The sequence below is a fragment of the Aythya fuligula genome, chromosome 2 (genome assembly GCF_009819795.1).
Source record: "Aythya fuligula isolate bAytFul2 chromosome 2, bAytFul2.pri, whole genome shotgun sequence".
NCBI classification, from domain to species: Eukaryota; Metazoa; Chordata; class Aves; order Anseriformes; family Anatidae; genus Aythya; species Aythya fuligula.
The window spans coordinates 146,986-152,985 of record NC_045560.1 but is presented as its reverse complement, the minus strand read 5'-3'; the positions used below and the strand labels follow the sequence as shown (position 1 = coordinate 152,985).

Below are 6,000 nucleotides of genomic sequence, written 5' to 3'. Positions count from 1 at the left end.
GTGATATAGCTTTAAACTTTATAGGCTCTGGGATGAGGGATGGGAAAAAATGCTGTGGAGTTGATTTTAATTTAAGCTATGCAATTCTGACAAGCAGTGCAGATGGTGAATATGAGATGTGTACTGAAGCAAGGTTACCTTGGCTATGCTACCCTTGGTGCTGTTGTTCCACCCTATCATGTTTGCCTTCGTGCATTCATTTTCAAGGAGACAAACACAGTTTGTCTAGTTTGCTGCTGGACAAAACTGTTCAGTGCATGTCTATTTTGTTATGTTTGCCTCCTGCAACTGCAGAACATTGATTTTGCTTTGTGATCTGGGAAGGTAAAGGAACCATCAAAGACTGTGAAAACAAGCAGCTGTAAAACTTCCTTGTTATGAGTGGTTGCGTTCTTCCAACCACTGTTTTGCTGGTCCATTGTGATCCTAGCAGGAGAGGCATTTGGATTGCATGAGGAAATATTTAAAATGTTATGTGTTGAAGAATAGTGTAGATATTCTCTTACATATACTTAGATACTGGGAACCATGAGTAGTGTAGCATTAGCTCCGATCTGCATGCAGCACTCCAATCAGATCCTAGCTGTGGAACAGATTCTCCCATTTTGTCCATTAGAGCTATTAGAGGATTTTCATATAAGAAAACAACTCTGTCAGGAAGGATATTTGTATGAGAATTTATTTTACATGAAGTCAAGGCACACAGGTGGTGTAATTCTCAATATGAGAAGGTATTTCCAGGCTCTCCTGTCACAGTGAGCCATTAAGTTTTTTCTGTGGCTGAGGATTTTGTACAGCACAACACAGGCCTGAAGGCTATGCTGGACTTGCAAGCACAGCACAGGTCTGCACCTACTCCAGGTAACTTACCTGGAAAGGAAAGGAAAATCACTTGAATGCAATTATTTAATTATTAAACAGATTACAGGTTCCCTCGTAGACCAGGAAGCACTTCAGCGCTGTACAGATGACAGAGCCCTAGCACAAGATGCTCAGAGAGGTTGTGGAGTCTCACTTCTTGCCAATCTTCAAAAGCCACCTAGATGCCCAGTGCAGCCTGCTCTGAGTGGCCCTGCTGGAGCAGGGGTTGGACTATTCTACCAACCTCAACCAATCTGTGAAGTTACAGAACAAATGAATCAAGTGAGTTCAGAATTGTTCGGCATATCAAATAAGAGCCAGTTGTTGGATTTGAGCGCTTCTCATTAGGTCAAAGGGGGGCAGCTCGTCACCCATTGTTGTTTGACCTTTTAATTGATGTTTTGCAAGTAAATGTAAGATCTCTATTGACAAAACCTGCATGTGGTATAAAAAATGTGTACTGTGGAAACAGGTATTAAGAAAGGGTAACACCAGAAAGTAGTGCGTAGCAGAGTAAGGTTATTCAAACAGATTTTGTCTTAAAACATTCAAATACAGTTACATGCTTGGTGTAAATAAAGGCATACCACTTCCCCAGAAAGGATGTAACAAAAAGAAAAGTAAGTCTGAAAAGAATTTGTACTGATGGCAATTAGGTTGCCAATTGGCATTAATTTAACCAGGACACACTATTTTAGGCTCTAAAATACAGAGCTCTCACAGCCCTGAAAAGTTTACTGTTTAAGATATGAAATAATGGATTTATACAGGTAGACAATCTTGAGGAAACAAGTGTTGTTGATTTGAGACAGCAATAACGCCCCTGAGAGATGCAGAGCTTTCTGAAATCTGAGAGATGCGGAACTTTCATTGCATAAAAGCTGTGAGGTGATCTGATTAGAGTGTACAAGTACATAAACTGACTAAAAATGCTGGATGCTAAAGAGATCTTTAATTGGGTGGGGTTAAGGGATAAGCACCAGAACCAACAGCTTTGAACTGAAACAAATAATTTCAGCTGAAAATAGGCATATGCTTATAGTGATGTGATTAACTAGTGAAATTACAAAGCAGTAGTTTTTCTAGTAAGTTAGAATTTGTCTGGTTTGTTACAGAGATCATTGGGGTCCCATTTGAAATGACCTGTCATACGTACAGGCAGAATTATTTGTCCTTCATGGGCTTAAATTTCATGACTAAATAGTGGATGAAAATTGCAAAAGAGAAATTGATCAAAGGCTATTAAGTACAAAGCCAACAACTCTGTCACAGTAGGTCTCTGAATCAAAAAATACTGTGAGCTAGGACAGCATGGCAGGAGCTACTGCTATAGGTCTGCCCTGTTTTATGGTCTTCTCTAGGCATTCATTATTAGCTACTGTCAGAAACAGAATAAATGAGTCAGAGGTACTTATGATTTGACCCTGCACCAACGTTTTATGTCATTATCTGAAAAGAAGGAACAGTCTTTTTCAAGGACGCTCTTTAGTTCACCCAGAGATGATGAACTGTATGAAGATCATGACATAGAATTCTTGGACTGTATTGGGGTCATGGACTGGTCAAGAAGACAAATCACTGTGAGTGTAAAATTCAACTTTGTAAAACTCAGAAAATGCATGCCCTCATTAGCTGTCTGTTGTGTCTGCAACCGTGCTTATTCTGTTGTGCTCCAGGTACATGTACTGTTGTGTATACTTCACTTTCTTCACACTCCATGTACTTGAATATTCTTTCTTGTCTTCAGTTGCAGTAGGGGTAACTTGCTCCTCTGGATGTGCAAGACAGGCTTGCTTAACCCTTACCGTGTACATCAATCTTCTCCAAGACTCTGGAATATAAATAATGTGACCTTTCCAGGTAAGGAGGATGTGCAGCCCCCCTCATCTGGGCAACCTGCATGGTTTGCCACTCTACTCCCCTGCCAGTCCTGAGCAGCTCAGTTGTGTACATATAATCCCTAGAATGGCTGCAGACATCTCAGTCACAGCCAACAGCATTCTGAATTTTCCCACTGCAAAGTGGTTCACAGCTTGTTGCTGGCACTCTGGAATGTGTAAAAATAACCTGCAGGTGGTCTAGGCTGTTCCATACGCAAGGTTTGGAGTTACCGTAGGTCAAAATCAGATGACCAGATACTGAGAACAATATAATCTCATCAACAGGTACATATTTCCCTATCAAAATCAAAGTATTCTTTCTCAGCACAGTCCTCTATTATTTACTCCAGAATGAAGACTTATTTTCTGAGGAACTTGCTCTATTATTCAGCTTCGAGAATTACCTAGTCACATAGCTCATGAAACATACTTTCCAGTACTTCAAAACACAGCTGTGCTTGCTTGCTTAGTTTCCTGCTAGTGGTCCTGGCCTGAACCACCAAATGTTTCTTGCAACACCATCTCGGGGCCCTCATGAGTCATGTCCCTTAGGCAAAGGTAGTCACTCTCTCTTGCATTCCTGTATCAGATTATCTTTCCTGGATATACACGGCCCTTACATATCTTCTCAATATGCATTCTAAGCCTTTTCTTCCAGGATGCTCAAAGATGGCAGTTTCTGGACTACAGGTAATACAAAAAACTTTATATTTACTACTGTATTTCCAGTGCAAACAGCTGTGGCGAGAAGGCAGCTAACAGTGTTATTGGCTGCGTTAGGCAAAGTATTGCTACCAGGTCAAGAGAGGTGATCCTTCTTGGAAGTGGTGAGGCCACACCTGGAGTGCTGGGTCCAGCTCTGGGCCACCCCAATACAAAAGAGACCTGGACACAGTGGAGTCCAGTGTAGGGCCACAGAGATGCTGCAGGGCCTGGAGCCCCTCTGCTGTGAGGAGAAGCCGAGAGAGCTGGGGCTGCTCAGCCTGGAGCAGAGGAGGCTCCGGGGATCCCAGCCATGGCCGGCAGCACCTGCAGGGAGGTGCCGAGAGGCCCCGGGCCCAGCCTGGAGCCCGGGAGGCTCCCCCTGCCCCCCAGCAGCACGGCCGTGCTGGGTGGGGGCCAGAGCCCTGGCCCAGGCTGCCCCCAGAGGGGCTGGGGGCTGCTCCCTGCACAGCTCCAGCAGCGCCTGCCCCTGGGGCTGGGCACCAGCTCTGGGGGCTGCTGGAGCACCGCTGGGACCAGAGGGACCCTGAGGACCCTGACAGCGTCAACAGTTCTGTGAGTCTGTGAAAAGCTTGAGAATACATGTATGACATGCAGGAAAAACACATTCTGAAGGCACATCAATATATATCCCCAATTTGAAAATACCCAGTAAGATATGAATCCACCTCATAATCTTTCCAAGATTTTATTTTTGTTTTTAGGCTTACACCATTTCTGAACACCTGGAGTTGGAAATATTGCTTGGCTTCTGCTCATCTGACATTCCTTTTAAACTAAGTTGTTTCCCTCTACCCCTTTCTCATAGCTCTTTGGAGCATCACTCAGAATCACTCACTCTGTGCCCATCCGATACTAACTCCCCTGCTCACCCCTCATTGTTTCCAGTGCTTCTCCAACTTAAGTCAGACTCTCTTCAGTGCCTCTTCAAATTATTCCTTGAAAGTGTGTTTCATACATATTTTCCACTGGATAGTCACTAACGTTCCTTGTATTTTCTCATTATTACTGGCATACTGTATCAGATCTACAGCCCACCAGACCCAGCGTCCTCACTTAAGGGCTAGTACCAAAAAAAAAAAAAAAAAAAAATTAAAAAAAAGGGCAAATTTAGGGTGATAATTCTTGGCAGAGACGAGTTTTGAATTTGACGCGTTACACGTGCTTCGAAGCCTTTCTCTTCCCGCGTTCACTTTTAAAGCACGGCTACTTTGGGCAACATCAGTCCCGACTCTCTCGCCGTGTGCCGGTCGCTCGGTGCCCTGGCGGTGCCCGCGGCCACCCTCGCTCGGCACGGGGCAGAAGCGCTGAGCGCACCCCCGGGGACCTCTCCAGACCCGGCGGCCCCCGGCCCTGCCCCGCGGCCCTCGCTCCCCTCCCGGCGCTGCCCGCCCCGGCCCCGGCCCCGGCCCCGCCGCCGGGTGGGTGCGGGTGGGCGGAGCGGGCGGCGAGCGGCGCGGCCGCCGGGTGGCCGGAGCAGGGCGGGCGGCCCGGGGCCGGCTCTGCGGCGGAGCCCGAGCCGCCCGACGGCCGGGAGCGGAGGGAGCGCGGCCGGCGGCGGGGCCGCTGCCGCCGCTGCCGGGCCGGGTGGCGGCGGGCGGAGGCGCTGTGGTGCGCGCGAGAGCCGCGGCGGCGGGGCCGGCTGCGGCGGCGAGGGGGCTGCGGCGGGGCGAGGGGCGCTGCGGCGGCGAGCGGGTGGCGGCGAGCGGGTGGCGCTGTGGGAGCGAGGGGCGCCCAGGCGGTGAGCGAGGGGCGCTGCGGCGGTGAGAGGGGGGCTGCGGGACGGGGGCTGCGGGAGGGGGGCGGTGGCGGCGGGGCTGGGGCTGGGGCGGGGAGCGACGGGCGTGCTGGGGAGCGACGGGCGGCGGGGGCCGTGGCCGCGGGCCCGCAGCTGCCCGGCCGTTTCCCGAGGCTGCCCCTCGCCGGAGCGCTGTCCGGCGGCTGCGGGGCCGGCGGCGCCCCGGGGCCGGGAGCAGCGCGGCCGCTGTCCCCGCCCGTCTGCAGGAGGAGCTCCGCGCCCCCCCCCCCGGAGGGTTCGAAGCGGTCGCGGGGACCGCGGAGCCGCCGGACCCTGCAGCCGAAGCGGCGCTAACACGCGAAAGGCCGGAGCGCGGCCGGGCAGGGGGAGCGGGTGCTCCCGCCCCGGCCCGGTCCCAGCCCCGTGCAGGCGGCCCCGGTGCCGCGCTGCCGGCCCTGCGCGGGGGGCGCTTGCCGCGCACTTTGCAGACGGTCCCTGCGCCGCTCTCCGCAGCGCCGCGCAGGCGCCCCGCGCCCGGTGCTGGAGCGGCGGCCCCGGCGCGAGCGGGAGAGCGGCGCGGCGGGGAGGAGGAGCGTGGACGGGACGGTGAGCGCCTCGCCCCCGGCCCCGCCGCCCCTCGCCCCGGCCATCCGCCCGCCTCCACCCCGCCCCGGGCGCCCGCGGGAGCTCCGGCCGCGGGACGCCTCCGCCCGGCCGCTGTCCCCCGCCGGCGGCACCCCGGCGCCGGGCGCGGACCCCGCGCTCCGCCGCTGCCCACGGGACGCTCCCGGCGGGGGG

At 52.6% G+C, this 6,000-nt stretch overlaps 1 protein-coding gene across 2 annotated transcripts in view; it reads left to right on the top strand.

The window, feature by feature from the left end:
* The first annotated feature begins 5,189 nt into the window (after positions 1 to 5,189).
* Positions 5,190 to 6,000, top strand: part of SMARCD3 (SWI/SNF related, matrix associated, actin dependent regulator of chromatin, subfamily d, member 3) — a 94,838-nt gene continuing 94,027 nt past the window's right edge. The window contains exon 1 of one of the 2 annotated variants that reach the window (XM_032183312.1): positions 5,190 to 5,205. The gene's annotated coding sequence lies outside the window, so the exon portion shown is untranslated. Of the gene's footprint in view, positions 5,206 to 5,765; positions 5,809 to 6,000 lie in introns of those variants that run through there. The other variant, XM_032183310.1, reaches the window with a different exon arrangement.